Source organism: Puma concolor, chromosome E1 (genome assembly GCF_028749965.1).
Source record: "Puma concolor isolate L17-30 chromosome E1, mPumCon1.1.hap2, whole genome shotgun sequence".
Taxonomy (NCBI): Eukaryota; Metazoa; Chordata; class Mammalia; order Carnivora; family Felidae; genus Puma; species Puma concolor.
Window position 1 is genome coordinate 44,320,160 of NC_141680.1, and position 15,297 is coordinate 44,335,456.

Genomic DNA, 15,297 nt, shown 5'->3' on the forward strand with positions numbered 1-15,297 from the left:
CTGGAGGGCATTTTGTCTCATCTATCAACATATTAAGTGAACTTAATCTTCAAAGCGCCTGGGTGGCTCAGTCGGTTAAGTGTCTGACTTCAGCTCAGGTCATAATCTTGCCGTTCGTGAGTTTGAGCCCCATGTCGGGCTCTGTGCTGATGGCTTGGAGCCTGGAGTATGCTCTGGATTCTGTGTCTCCCTCTCTCTCTGCCTCTCCCCTGCTCATGCTCTGTCTCTCTCTGTCTCTCAAAAATAAATAAATGTTAAAAAAATTTAAATTAACATAATCTTTATAAGACAAGTGAACAAAAATAATAGGTAAAAATTGGGGGGGGGGTGGAATCCAGAATGTTAATCAATAGAAGATAGGTCCAGACTACTGGATTATTCTGCAGTCATTAAAAAAAATACACACTTTGGGGTGCCTCACTGGCTTAGCTGGTTAAGCATCTGACTCTGGATTTTGTCTCAGGTCATGATCTCACAGTCTGTGGGTTCAAAGCTCACGCTGACAGCATGAAGCCTGTTTGGAATTCTCTCTCTCCCTCTCTCTCTGCCCATCCCCTGCTCATGCTCATTCTCTCTCAAAATAAATAAATGAAAGAAAGAAAGAAAGAAAGAAAGAAAGAAAGAAAGAAAGAAAGAAAGAAAGAAAGAAAATACTTTGATAATGTCTCATGATATATTGTTGGTTGAAAACAGTAAGTTGCAGAATCACATTATACTATAGTATCACCTCATTTTTTGAAAAAAAAAAACATATTATTTACTTTTGTTTGTATCAAAAGTAAAAAAGTCTGGAATAGGGTGCCTGGGTGGTTCAGTTGGTTAAGCGTCTAACTCTTGATTTTGGCTCAGGTCATGATCTCATGGTTGTGGGATCAAGCCTTAAGTTGGGTTCTGTTCTGGGCGTGGAGCCTACTTAGGATTTTCTCTTTCCCTTTCCCTCTGCCTCTCCCCAGCTCACACACGTGACTTCTCTCTCTCTCTCAAAAAAAAAAAAAAAAATGTCTGGAAGGATACATACCAAACTATTAATAGTAGATACTCTTAGAAGGGAGTGAAGAAACTAGGGGGAAGAAACTTACATTTTATTTTGCACATTTCTGTAGTGTTTTCAAATGTTTTATTTATTTTTTTTTTTAAAGTTTTTTTTTTTTTTTCAACGTTTATTTATTTTTGGGACAGAGAGAGACACAGCATGAGCGGGGGAGGGGCAGAGAGAGAGGGAGACACAGAATCGGAAACAGGCTCCAGGCTCTGAGCCATCAGCCCAGAGCCTGACGCGGGGCTCGAACTCACGGACCGCGAGATCGTGACCTGGCTGAAGTCGGACGCTTAACCGACTGCGCCACCCAGGCGCCCCTCAAATGTTTTAAAGCAAGTGTATATTACTTTTATAATCAAATAAAACAAATCTGAGAATTAATTATAAATTATAGAAAATTTGCATAAGAGAATATTTCAAAGGAATATATATCATATATACTATTATATAATGTATATATAATATATACTGTATGTGTGTATATATATATATATATATATACACATATGTATGTATATATATATAAAATCTTCTTCTAAGTCTACAGATAGAAAGATCTCCATCAAATATTGTCTGGTGAAAATGGCAGATGCACATCACAATGTATCCCCATCTCTTTTATAATATTTTCCAAAAAAAACAACGTAATAACCAGAAGCCCAAAGGGGGGGGGATTTTTTATAACCATCTTAAATGTAATAAAACACACACACAAAGATGTACATGAATGTGGTAGTGCATGAACTTATCTCTGTAACTATAATTTCACAACTGTCAGGACAGAACCTAAAACTAAAGATCTTGCTAAAACTAAAGCACCATTTCATGGAGATAATATTTACCACTACCATATTTAATTATGCCCCATTGTTTCTATTTGTGCTGTGGGGAGGAAAATTAGTATGGCATGTGCTTTCCATTATGCTCATGCATGAGTATACACATATACATGGAAGAGAGAGACTAAAGGCTTTGAGAGTATGATGCGATTCCTAGGGGCTTTTTCTTTTTTTCTTTAACCTATTCTATATTGTTTAATCTCTCCACAAGCAGTTGTTATCCTTGCAAAGTGGAAAAAAATATTTACGGAAGAAGTGAAAATTAACATAAAATGTATGTATTTTTTTTTAGTTAAGTTTTTTTTAGTAACTGCTCCCAGCATGAGGAATTCCCGAAAGTGTTTTCTGATTGTGCACTGGCCAAAGAATATGTCAAAGTCATGACCCATGCAACACCCCTTCCCTCAACGTATGACATTTTCCTAATGCCCAAAAAGAAAGCTCCAACAACAAGAAATAAACAATCAAGATGGGGGGGTTTGTGTGTGAGGCTGGGAGTACTGGGTAAACAGAAACAGCTGAACTCGCCAGGCAGGGTTTACTCTTAATATCCAGTGAGGGGACCTGTAAACCACATCACCACAATCCCCTTAGCCCTTGAAGATCATGTAGCATCTCTGACTAGTACAGATCATAGTTCCCCACCAGAGTTTATCAGATGGAATCCTCCTTTCTCCTAAATCACAAAAAATGCAATAACCATACAGATGACCAGACAAAACCAGGTCACACAAGTTCCCTCCAAGTACTGTTTATTCAGGGATTTTATCTGTACAATCACCGAAACAGCTCCATGATTGGTAGAATTTACTGCACTCACAAAAATAAACCTAGGTAGGTACGTCAATAAAATATCAACACAACCCGTTAAAAAGTGGAAAAGTTTCAGGGACAATGAAGGAGAGTAAAACCATGGGGAAGAGAAAAGAGAATGTTCTCCTTAAAAAGAAAAAAAAAAAGTAGAAAATTTCAATACCAGTCTAGTCCACATAATACCAAATAACTGACTTTGATTTTCAGTTCAAGAGATTGTGATTTGTGTTCTAGTAAATCTAACTAGGTTTCTGAAGTCAAATAGGGTTTTTTTGCATATTATATGCACATACATTTAATGGGGGGAAGGGGGAGAAGCCCCAATCATTTATAGGAAAAATTGTTTCAGAGTCATACTCAGGGCTTAGCGCTTTCCAATGGCTCTTGTGAGCATTAGCGTTAAGGTTCTCACCACTGGTTCATACTGCGTTAGAAAGTAGGCCCTCCAAGGGCACCTGGGTGGCTCAGTCAGTTGAGTGGCTGACTTTAGCTCAGGTCATGATCTTATGGCTTGTGAGTTCGAGCCCCATGTTGGGCTCTGTGGTGACAGTTCACAGCCCGGAGCCTGCTTCAGATTCTGTGTCTCCTTCTCTCTCTCCCCATCCCCTGCTTGCACTTTGTCTCTCTCTCTCTCTCAAAAATATAAATAAACATAAAAGATTTTTTTTAAAAAGTATGATCTCCATACTCTGGTTTCTCTTCAGATTGCATAAAATCTTTCACCTTTTACTGAAGATTTCCATGGAGAGAAACAATTCTGGACTCAGAATTGTTCACTGATTTTTTGAGAACTTGCTGGGAAAAAAATAATAAAATAAAAAGTATGGGGCACCTGGGTGGCTCAGTTGGTTAGGCAACCGACTTTGGCTCAGGTCATGACCTTGCAGTTTTGAGTTCGAGCCCAGTGTCAGGCTCTGTGCTGACAGCTCAGAGCCTGAAGCCTACTTCAGATTCTGTGTCTCCCCCTTCTCTACCCCTCCCCTGCTCATGCTCTGTGTCTCAATAATAAATAAACATTAAAAAAAGTAATAAAATAAAATAAAATAAAATAAAATAAAATAAAATAAAAAAGCATGATCTCCAAAATCTAAAAACAAAGACAAAAAAATGGGTAGGAGATTCCACTCTTAACCATACTGTCCCCACATATGAAGTCTTTAGTTCTGCTTTCCATCCCTCTTCCCCCCAACGCTGTTCAGACTCAAAGCTATGCCATCTCTTCTCAGGAGTGGAGAGTTGCAGAGAGAGCTGCTTAAAAATTTATCAACATCACAGTTACGAAATCGTTCATTTCTGTCTATGTAGTTACCATGACTGACCTGCTGTGAGGAGAGAATATTTCATGATCTATCCCTCTTAATTGGAAGGGCTGCAGGAAGCCAGGCGTCTCACTCTTTAAGATGCAGAAGGTAGAAGAAATGCTAGGGATAGACAGGAGGCTAAGAAGTCTGGTCTTTCATTTCCAGCCAACAATGTTGCTGCATAATTGAAGTTGGAATCTATAGGATCAAAATCTTTATTGCCTGTACTACCAGATGAGCAAGTTCCATCAGGATATTCCCCAGCTTTTCATATTCAGACCAGAGGGAGTAAATTACCTAACAGTTTGTCTTTTCAATATGATGATAATATTTAGTGAAACATATGCCTGTTTTCTAAAAGTATAGATAAATTTGCATGGCTATGTCCACACTCTCTCATCTTACACTTTGAACATTCTGAAAAATAGCTGGCTGGCATTATGAGGACACATGTGGTTGAAGAGCAATGACATTAATGGAAAGTTCTAATCCTTTCGGCCAAATGACCACTGGAAAATGTCCATTTGAAATCAGGTAGACATTTGCTGAGAAGATTGTTCTGAAAGCAAAAGGGAAGCAGTCGCTATCAATGTTAACTTCATTGTCATGAAAAGCTTGGGGAGGCTGGAGGTCAAGGTTCTGGTGTTGGTACCACAGTTAACAGCTATGTAATCATGGACAAGGTAAATCACCTCTCTGAGTCTTGGAGTAGGAGGGAAATAATATATTTTCTGCACAAAGACAGGGGATGGCCCAGGTAATCTCAAGTTTCCCTGTCAAAAGCTCTTGGAACCCCTGATCTCAGCTGAGTTAGCATTTAATGTGATAACAGGATAGTAAAGTTGTTCTTGGTCTGGGTTACAGGGACCAAACATAACACCAGCCAAACTCACCATCACCTGCATTGTGCACAGAATTCACCAATCAGTATTCACCTGCAAGCTCTTGGCCAAAAGGCATAGGTAGAACAGTAGTTCTCAAAGTATAGTCCTGAGACCAGAGGCATCAGCATCACCCCTGGACTTGTTTAAATATGCAAATTATGGGACCAGACCCCAGATCTATTTAATCAGAGACGCTGGGGGTTGCACCATTTTGTTTCTTAGTATGTCCTCTAGGAAATTCTGAGGTAGGCTAAAGTGTGAGAGCCACTGGCAGAGATTAAAAACAAAACAAAACAAAACAAAACTATTCAACTGATGTTTGGAGCCAGTCAGGTTGCTTATGACACAAAAAGAATCATAGTGGTAGATCAGAATAAGATCATTGGCCCAGAACATAGTTCCCTAAATTTGTTTGATTACCAAAATTTGTATGGCTATTGCCACACATACAAAACTGGTGTCTTATTCCAAAGGTCCCTGGAATTTGTATGTTAAGAAGCCACTTTTTATTTTCCTGGAGAATATGCTACTTATAAAGCATATATATATATATATATATATATATATATATATATATATATATATGGAAAAAAACCATTATTGTATATTATATTCTCCTTTCTATATATATATATATATATATATGGGAAAAAACCATTATTGTATATTATATTCTCCTTTCTACCAAAGAAACTGGGGCTACCCCAGGATGGTTGCTTCTAAATTTATGAGGAAATACCTTACTAGTCAGGGAATCTGATCTACATGATGCCAAAACATCTAGGTAAAATATGAAAGTTTCTGCAAACAAAATATTCACCAACTTTGGTTTCAAAAAACTTAAATTTTATCTCTTTAAAAAAACAGTACTAAGGTGGTCCCACCTGCCCCACATTTTACTGATTATTTCCAAAAGACAACAGCACTATCCTGGGTAGTAACAAATTCTCTCAGTGATCAATGATTATGATGATGATTACATGAGTAGATAATTATAAGATGATGCTTTACTACAGACCAAGAGTTGAAAACAAAGTGCCTGTGATCTTGTTAATGTCCCTTTCTCCAAGAGGCAATCCTTTGAAGGAAACAGGAGTTCTAGAGTCAGCTCTGTGATTTGTGCTTCTCTGAGCCTCATCTGGACGCCTAAGGATTGGGTCAAATGATCCCCAAGAGCACTTTAATTTAGTGCTAGGTTTAAAAAAAAACAACTTTAATTCTATGGTTATACTAACTTGAAATTTTCAACATTTTGAACCAGAACAATTTAGAGTTGGAAGGAATGTTACAGGGTGATTTATCACACCCTTTATTTTACAGATGAGGAAATTGAAGCCCAGAGAAGGTAAAGGCCAGAAATCTGGAGATCATCTGGAGAAAAGCTGGAATAAAACACTAGGCCACTTGATCCCCCAGCTTACTTTCCAACAGAAACCCCCTGATAGATTTCCCTCTTGATGCCCCATATTTAAGATGAGCTAGACAGGAAAAGCCAGATTTGTGTAGGGTTTACCTACGTGAAACAGTTCCTGCCTCTTCCCACTCGCAGCCCAGAGTCTAAACTCAACTCAACTACAGAATCTAAAGATAACTGACTAGAGGAGACAGTTCTTAAGTGAACAGAGATGCAAGACCTCTCCTTAACTTTGACAATGAAGTATGGTTGAAATCGGGAATAACACCTCTCAGTGAGGCCTCTTCTAATTATTAATATTCACATCATTACAATGTTCAGGGAGTGTGCAACAAACCAGCTCATATTAGAAAGTTAAATAGTCCAGGTATAATCAGTAGAGCAAGGAAAAAAGGAATGAAGGGCCTATGGGTGGGGCTGGGGGGAGAGAGGAGAGACAGAAAGAGAGAGGGAGAGAGAGAGGTGAGAAAGAGAGAGAGAGAGACACAGAGAGAGAGAGAGAGAGAGAGAGAGAAACTCCAGACTGGTGCCAATCTACTCAGGAATGATGCTATTATTATGGGTGGAAGGAGTAGGTTAAAGAGGGAAAGCCAGGAAGAGTACTGTTGCCAAGAACTGTTATCAATTAACATTCTGGAAAACACAGCCATATTTCTCTTCTTTGGGGATTCTATAAAATGAGACCATATAGATTCATTGAGCCAACAAGACTTTGGTTGCATATTGGTGGGGGTGGTAAGGAATAAGGATCAAGAGGCTCACAAAGGGATCCAGACGTCTGCTTCACTGGAGTGGAAAAAACCATCATAATAATTTCCACAATATATCTGGCAGAACAAGGTGCTGCAGAAGCCAAATACACTGGCTAAGAGTAGGCATAAGCTGCACAGAGAGAGTGAGAGTTTTAATTCAAGAGGTGTTGCTGAGTTATTAAAGAAAGGGGCCAGCCCTAAATCATAGGCTTACCTCTCAGTTTGGTGGAGCTATCAATCTGACGTTCTCTCGTCCTTAAGAAGGAAGGCCCCGCATTTGGAGAAAGAAGCTACTGAGCATCTCTCTGTTCCTTTTGCTGGGTCCATAGTTCCTTGTGCAGTTCTGGAAGGCAAGAACATTACTGGTCTACCTGTTTGTAGCCTGAAAAATGCATAGATCAAATCTTGCAGCCCCAAAATACCACTGAGATTCGGGTTGTAAGGGTCAAGGAGTTGGGCCTAAAAGGTAAGCAAAGGTTGGGAACAAAGAATAGGGGCAAGTTAAAAGCAGGGTCCTCTCCTAGACAGCATGTGGAAGCTGACAGTCTAGAACAGAGCTTAGCAAATATTTTCTACAAAGCACCAGATAGTAAATACTTTAGACTTGTAGGCCATAGGGCTCTTGCCACAGCTAGTTTTCTGCCACTATAGAGGAACAGCAACCATAGACAATACAAAAATAAATGAGTGTGCCCACAGTCCAATAAAACTTTATTTATGGACAATATAACTTAAATTTCATAAAATTTTCACATGTCATGGAATATCATTCTTTTGTGATAATTCTTGAAAATTTACTTTCAATTGTTTAAAAATTTAAAACCATTCTTAACTCATGGGCCATATAAAAACAGGCAGTAGGCCAGATGTAGCCCACAGGTTGTAGTTCACTGACTCACAGTCTAGAGTAATGCTAACAGAAATACAATGAGAGCTACAAATATAACTCAAAATTTTCTAGTAACCAAAAAAAAGCAGGGGAAATTAATTTTAATAATGTATTTTATTTCACCCAATATATCCAAAGTATTTTAATTTCAATGTTGTTGATATAAAATTACCAATAAGGTATCTTGCTTTTTCTTTTTTCATACTAAGTTTTCAAAATCTGGGGTGCATTATACACTTAGAGGACATCATAATTCATTCTAGCCGTATCCCAAGAGCTCAATAACTACATTTTTGGAGGTTATCCTGTTGAACAGTGCAGGTCTAGAACAGTGTCTTCAAATTTTAGCTTACCTCAGAATCACTTGGGAGGGCTGTTAAAATACAGAGTTTTCATTCAGTAGGTTTGAGCAAGGCCCCCAAACTCCATTTTTAACAAGTTCCTAGGTGGTGGTGGTGTTGATCTGGGGACCAGATGTGAGAACTACTTGTCTAGAAGCTGAGCAGTAGGAAAAAGAAGAGAAACAATTAGGAGCCAGGAATATGTACAAGCAAGAGGTAAACAAATGTAAAACAATGAGATATCATTACATACCTATTAGAATGGCCAAAACTAAAAACACTAACAAACACCAAATGCTGGTGAGGATAATGAAGCAACAGGAACTCCTGTTCATTGCTGGTGGGAATGCAAAATGGCACAGCCACTTTGGAAGACAGTTTGGTTGTTTCTTACAAAACAAAACATACTTTTGCTGTATAATCCAGCAATCATGCTCCTTGATATTTATTCACATGCGTTGAAGACATGTGTACACGAAAAACAGCACATGGGTGTTTACAGCAGCTTTATTCGCAATTGCCAGAACTTAGAAGCAACTAAAATGTCCTTAAGTAGGTGAATGTATAAATTGTGCTACATCCAGACATGAAATATTTATGCAGGGCTAAAAAGAAATGTGCTATCAAGCCACGAAAAGACATGGAGGAAACTTACATGCATATTACTAAGAGAAAGAAGCCAATCTAAAAAGGCTACATATTGAATAATTCTAAGTATATGACATTCTGAAAAAGGCAAAATATGAAGACAGGAAAAACATCAGTGGTCACGAGGGGTTAGGAGGAAGGGATGGATGAGTAAGTGGAGCACAGAGGATTTTTAGGGCAGTGAAATTTTTCTGTATGATACTATTATGGTAGATACACATTATCATACATTTGTCAAAACCCACAGAATGTACAACACTAAAAATGAACCCTTATGTAAACTATGGATTTTGACTGATAGTGATGTGTCAATTCATCAACTGTAACAAATGTACCCCTCTGGTGCTGAATACTGATAATGGGGAAGGTTGTGCATGTGTGGGGCAGGGAGTATATGAGAACTCTCTGTACTTTCCATTCAGTGTTGTTGTGAGCCTAAAACTCATCTAAAAATTAAGTCTATTATTAAAAAAAAAAAAAGAGCAGGAGGGAGCAAGCACCAGATCATCAGGCCAGACAAGCAGTAGGACTCCAGATCAGAGGTAAAGACCTTGCGTAAACCTCCCATACTCTGCTCTCCAAGAGTCAAGGAAGTAGCTTTTCCAGGTTTCAACTTTGTAGGTACCCTAGGGATGGACAGCCTGGAGAACCCTGCCTGATCAGGGGCCAGCTCAGAACCTAAACCAGGTTTTAAAATCTCTTGCAGTGGAACAGCTATCTCCAGGCTCTGACAACTTGAAAAAGATGCAGTCTCATTATTTAACACAATGATTTCTAAAACAACCCAGTTTTCAGACTGAACCTATAGGTAGGTGCTCTCACAGTATCTTAAGGCTGCTCAAATAGAATATAAGATAGATGAAATAATATAGAAATTTGTGCTGCTTAAAGATTGCAACAATAAGGTGAGCTGTGAGTTTTCAGAAAGATTCTATAAATACAGAATTTTTTCCCACCTTAAGGGTATATAATCATCCAACTTGGAAACCACAGTTTTCATGAATATTCTTTTTTTTTTTTTTTTTTTTAATTTTTGAGACAGAGGGAGACAGAGCATGAGCAGGGGAGAGGCAGAGAGAGAGGGAAACACAGAATCCAAAGCAGACTCCAGGCTCTGAGCTGTCAGCACAGGGCCGAATACGGGGCTCGAACTCACAGACCATGAGATCATGACCTAAGCCGAAGCCGGACGCTTAACCGACTGAGCCACCCAGGTTCCCCTTTTTTTTTTCTTTACCATAAATGTTCTTTTAACTTAATTACCATTGGGAAGCAAGCTTACTTGTCGTGGTACATCACAACACACAAAGCTTTGCTAGAACTTTAAAAATAGACCCCTTCATAACTTCTTGAACTCTGTAGCCTAAATTAAAACTCTGGATCTTAATTTTTTTTAAGGAGCTGTTTTCTGGCTCATTGTGTCAGAAGACCCTTATATGGTCTGGGGATCCCTTAAATTCAGGAGAAATTTAAAGGCCTAAAGGAAATTTATAAAGACAGCTTTAAAAGATGTCTTTTTCTGGTGGCACTCTTCTATGAACCTCTTCTAATGTCTGGTTCCAATCAAACACTGAGAAATAGAAACTCAGTTCTGGAGGGCAGTGAGACAGATATTCAGAACTTTTCATAGTGAAAACTCTAGTTCAATATATATATATATATATATATATATATATATATATATATGTATATATATATATATATATATGAAGAAGCTATAAATATAATGCTAGAGAAACAGAAAAACACTAATTTGAGTAATTAAAAAAGGGAGTAGTTTCAAATAGCTCTGATAAGGAGCCTTTTGTAAGGCTTCTGTCATCCTTTTTAAAAGAAAAAGGTAAGCCATTCAGCCAACAAAAGAGTTTTTTCAGGAATAGCAGGAAAACTGCAATTCAGGACAAGCAAACTCTGGCAAACCACAAGCAAGTCCTGAGAACAAAGTGAGAGCGGTCCTTCATAGAGCTAAGGAGGAAGTTGGGAGGGATGCTTTGAACAAAAGTTCATTGGAGGAAAATGAGAGCTGGAAGTGGTGACAGCCTCTCATTGGCTGCAGGTGAGGGTAGCTTGCTGTTGTTGGGCTGAGAGAAAATCTTCCCTCCTGCTGGACTAGGCAAGCTGGGAGGAATGGTCGTACATGTGTGAAAGCTTGCCCTTCATGTTTTCCCAACTCCAGTTTTGAGTGAAGTTTCCTTAATACATTTTCACTCTTCCCACAACCTGTTGAGGTTGAGAAACCACATATGGAAGCCCAGTTAATTTTCAAAGGTATAATTTAGATAATTTAACCCCTCAAGTCAGAGAAGCCTATAAAGAATTGCATGGTTTGAACTGAGGTAGATTTGCAGTCCATTTAAGTCATTGGACCACTAGTCCACTAGGAAACTGGAAAAGCAATTCATTTAACACAGATGTGAGCATAAATAATAATCCTGCAGTGATATATAATTAATTATATACTGACTTGCAATTATATGATTGCTTTCTATGAAGAATTAATTCAGAGTTCTCTCTTTGGCATTGAGACTGTGCCCCCGATACACCTTGAACTTTCAAAAATATGTATGTTATTTGAACTTGAAGTTTTAGTTGGGAGAATAATGAAATCCTATTTATTTTATCACTCAAAACATTTCTAGGGGGCAGACTGACTTTTTTCAATGAAACTGATTATTTTTGTTACAAAACAAAATGTTTAAGTATGTGTAAAAGTATAAAAAGGGCTTCACTAATGTAACTGAAGAGTACCACATTGTACATTGTCTTCCAGTTATAAAACAAAAACACCCAACCTTGCATATTTTGATGAAGTGTGCATTCTGCACTAATTTTTAAGGATGGAATAGGTTTAAAACGTTTCCAGTTATATCAAAGAACGTTCTTAAATATCTTTTAAAAATCCAATCATAAGTTCATATTCACTTAAATATCCCAAAATAACAAGGAAAAAAAGGAGTTTACTTGAGGGCACCATCATTCTGAGATGGACCAAGGTTATCAAAATGTAATCAATTTTATGACATAAAATTCTTTTATGGTTGCTCCTATATAGGAACATTCAATAAATGGAGAAAGAAGGTCACCATTCCCCCAAAAAACTAAATTCAGATGAAGGCAGAGAATACATAAAACAATTATGTAGGTATTTCTAACTCCTCATTTTAATCTGAGGTTTGTATATATCTTTGGGTATGATTGTGAAATCCATCCCCCCCAACACATACATTAAGAATGAGACCTTCTTGGGGCGCCTGGGTGGCGCAGTCGGTTAAGCGTCCGACTTCAGCCAGGTCACGATCTCGCGGTCCGTGAGTTCGAGCCCCGCGTCAGGCTCTGGGCTGATGGCTCAGAGCCTGGAGCCTGTTTCCGATTCTGTGTCTCCCTCTCTCTCTGACCCTCCCCCGTTCATGCTCTGTCTCTCTCTGTCCCAAAAATAAATAAAAACGTTGAAAAAAAAAATTAAAAAAAAAAAAAAGAATGAGACCTTCTAGGGGTGCCTGTGTGGCTTAGTTGGTTAAGTGTCCAAATTCGGCTGAGGTCATGATCTTACGGCTGGTGAGTTCGAGCCCCTTATCGAGCTCTGTGCTGACAGCTCAGAGCCTGGAGCCTGTTTCAGATTCTGCATCTCCCTCTCTCTCTGCTCCTCCCCCACTCATGCCCTGTCTCTCTCTCTCTCTCTCAAAAATAAACATTGAAAAAAATTTTTTAAGAAAGAATGAGACCTTCTAAAAAAGAAATACAAGAGCTGAAATAAAGAACTACTTACATACTAAATACTTGCCCTGCTTCATAACCAAAGTGTTCTTTTAATAATGTATTCACTTGTGTTCAACGGAATATTAAATTTTCCTATAACCTTTGAGTATTTTTTTTAATGTTTATTTATTTATTTTTGAGAGAGACAGAGAGAGTGAGCATGAGTGGCGGAGGGGCAGAGAGAGAGGGAGAGAGAGGACCCCAAGCGCGCTCCGAGCTGTCAGCACAGAGCCCAACGTGGGCTCGAGCTCACTAACTGGGGATCATGACTTGAGCCGAAATCAAGAGTCACATGCTCAATGGACTGAGCCACCCAGGCACCCCAATACCCAAAAGAATTAAAAAAACAAGAAATCAGATACTTATACACTAATGTTCATAGCGGCATTATTCACAATAGTGAAAAAGAGAAAAATCCCAAGTATCCATTAACTGATAAATGGATGAACAATATGTGGTATACATGTACAGTGGAATATTACTCAGCTATAAAAAGGAATGAAGTTCTCACACATGCAACAACACTGATGAACCTTGACATTTGCTAATGAATAAGAGTCACAAAGGGACAAATATTGTATGATTCCACCTAGGTGAGGTACCTAGAAGAGGCAAAATCCAAGTGACAGAAATTAGAATTGAGGTTATCAGGGGTTGACGGGAGAGGAAATGGGGAGTTATTGTTTATCGAGTGCAGAGTTTCTGTTTGAGATAGTGAGACTTATCTGGAAATGGATAGCAGTGATGGCTGCACACTAGGAATGTACTTAGTGCCACTGAATTGTCCACTAAAAAATGATTACAATGGTAAATTTTACGTATATCTTACTACAATAATGAAGATATATAAGAGGTTTCATACTTGTTCAAAATTCTTTTGGGTACAATGGGGGAGGGAGAGGGGTACAGAATGCTGTCAATGAAAGGGGAGAATGAGCTGCACATCAGCCACTTTAAGGGTGAAGTACGGAAAGAAATTTAATTGGTACAGCCACTTCACCTGATCAGCTTGCTTGCTTTTCTTTCTTTCTTTCTTTCTTTCTTTCTTTCTTTCTTTCTTTCTTTCTTTCTTTCTTTCTTTCTTAGTATTTTTTTTTTTATTAGGGATGCTTAGGTGGCTCAGTTGATGAAGCGGTGGACTTCAGCTCAAGTCATGATGTCACGATGGGGCACCTGGGTGGCTCGGTCGGTTAAGCGTCCGACTTCGGCCCAGGTCATGATCTCGCGGTCTGTGGGTTCGAGCCCTGCCGGGCTCTGTGCTGACAGCTCAGAGCCTGGAGCCTGTTTCAGATTCTGTGTCTCCCTCTCTCTCTCTCTCTCTGCCCCTCCCCTGTTCATGCTCTGTCTCTCTCTGTCTAAAAATAAATAAATGTTAAAAAAAAAAAAAAAAGTCATGATGTCACGGTTTGTGGGCTCAAGCCTCACATCCAGCTCTGCACTAATAGTGCAGGATTCTCTCTCCCTCCTCCTCTCTCTGCCCCTCCCAACTCACACACTCTATCTCAAAATAAGTAGAACAAGAATACACACACACACCCATACATATAATTTTTATTATATTTTAGGGAGAGAGAGAGAGAATGCACAAATGGGGGAGAGGGGCAGAGAGAGAGAGAGAGAGGGATTCTTAAGCAGGCTCCATGCTCAGCACAGAACCCTCTTGGGGGCTGGATCCCAGGGCCACCCTGGGATCATGACCTGAGCCGAAATGGAGTCCGACTCTCAATGGACACCCAGGCAGCTCTCCTGGTCTGCTTTCTTAAATCAAAGCTGGGTAGAGATCCAAAATAACTATTGGGACAATATGCGCAATAAAACTTATCCCCCTGTACTATTTCCGTTTGTTCCTGAATTAAAAGAACATCTTTCACCTTAGTGAGCGCTTCTCAGGTTTTGATTTTAAATATAAGCACCTTAAAGGTGTTTGCAGCCTCTAGGTTTCTCATCTTCCATATTTCAACGCACACAACATTTAGCATTTCTCTGAGACTATCATATCTCCAAATGAGACTGCCCACGTAAATGGCCTGTCTGGCGCAAGTCAGAGTGAAATATGTTCAGGAGTTACGTTAAGACCAAAACGCCTTCACCCCGATTGTAGCCTGGGTCCTAGAACAGAGGGCAGCTCTGGCCTCGGGAAGGGGGTGTCCCAACAACACCCAACTCCATACGGGTTCCTCACCTTCTGTAAACGGGCACGTCTATTATTCTCTTGGCTGTTCCAAAGGACTCTGGGAGTTAGGGAAGGGCCCAAGGGCCAAAAATGAAATGTTGGCACAAGGTGCGCAGCGATAGGTTTAGATTATCAGCCAGTTGCTGAGCGACTTCTCAAATCTTCCGACCACCTCCACCGCTTCTCCCACGGGGTAGGCCTGCTCTCTTTCCTTACCTTCCACGCCCCGCCCCTCCGCTGCCCTATTAGCCAATCATAGAGCTGTTGCTTGCCAATCAGAGCCAATCCCGAACAGGTTTACTTTGAGCGGGAAAGATTCAGAAGCTGCGGGAGAGCGAGGTCAGTTAACTGCCCCTTCTAGGCTTTGTCTGGGTGGAGGGGCGGAGGGGGGGTGGGGTAACAGGCCCTGGAGACGGTTGCCTATTGGCTGGGCAGCGGGCCAATGAGA

The 15,297-nt window shown here is 39.6% G+C and overlaps 1 long non-coding RNA gene and 1 pseudogene across 3 annotated transcripts in view; one reads left to right on the forward strand and one right to left on the reverse strand.

Moving 5' to 3' along the window:
• The window catches only part of LOC147574393 (uncharacterized), a 91,072-nt gene extending 75,889 nt beyond the window's left edge, over positions 1 to 15,183 (reverse strand). For all 3 annotated transcript variants that reach the window (XR_015244200.1, XR_015244201.1, XR_015244199.1), the window contains exons 1-2: positions 14,859 to 15,183; positions 7,257 to 7,385 (exon numbers count right to left, since the gene is read on the reverse strand). This is a non-coding gene — a long non-coding RNA (uncharacterized LOC147574393). The remainder of the gene's footprint in view (positions 1 to 7,256; positions 7,386 to 14,858) is intronic.
• LOC112854222 (U5 spliceosomal RNA) lies at positions 3,376 to 3,500 on the forward strand (annotated as a pseudogene).
• Positions 15,184 to 15,297: the final 114 nt, after the last annotated feature.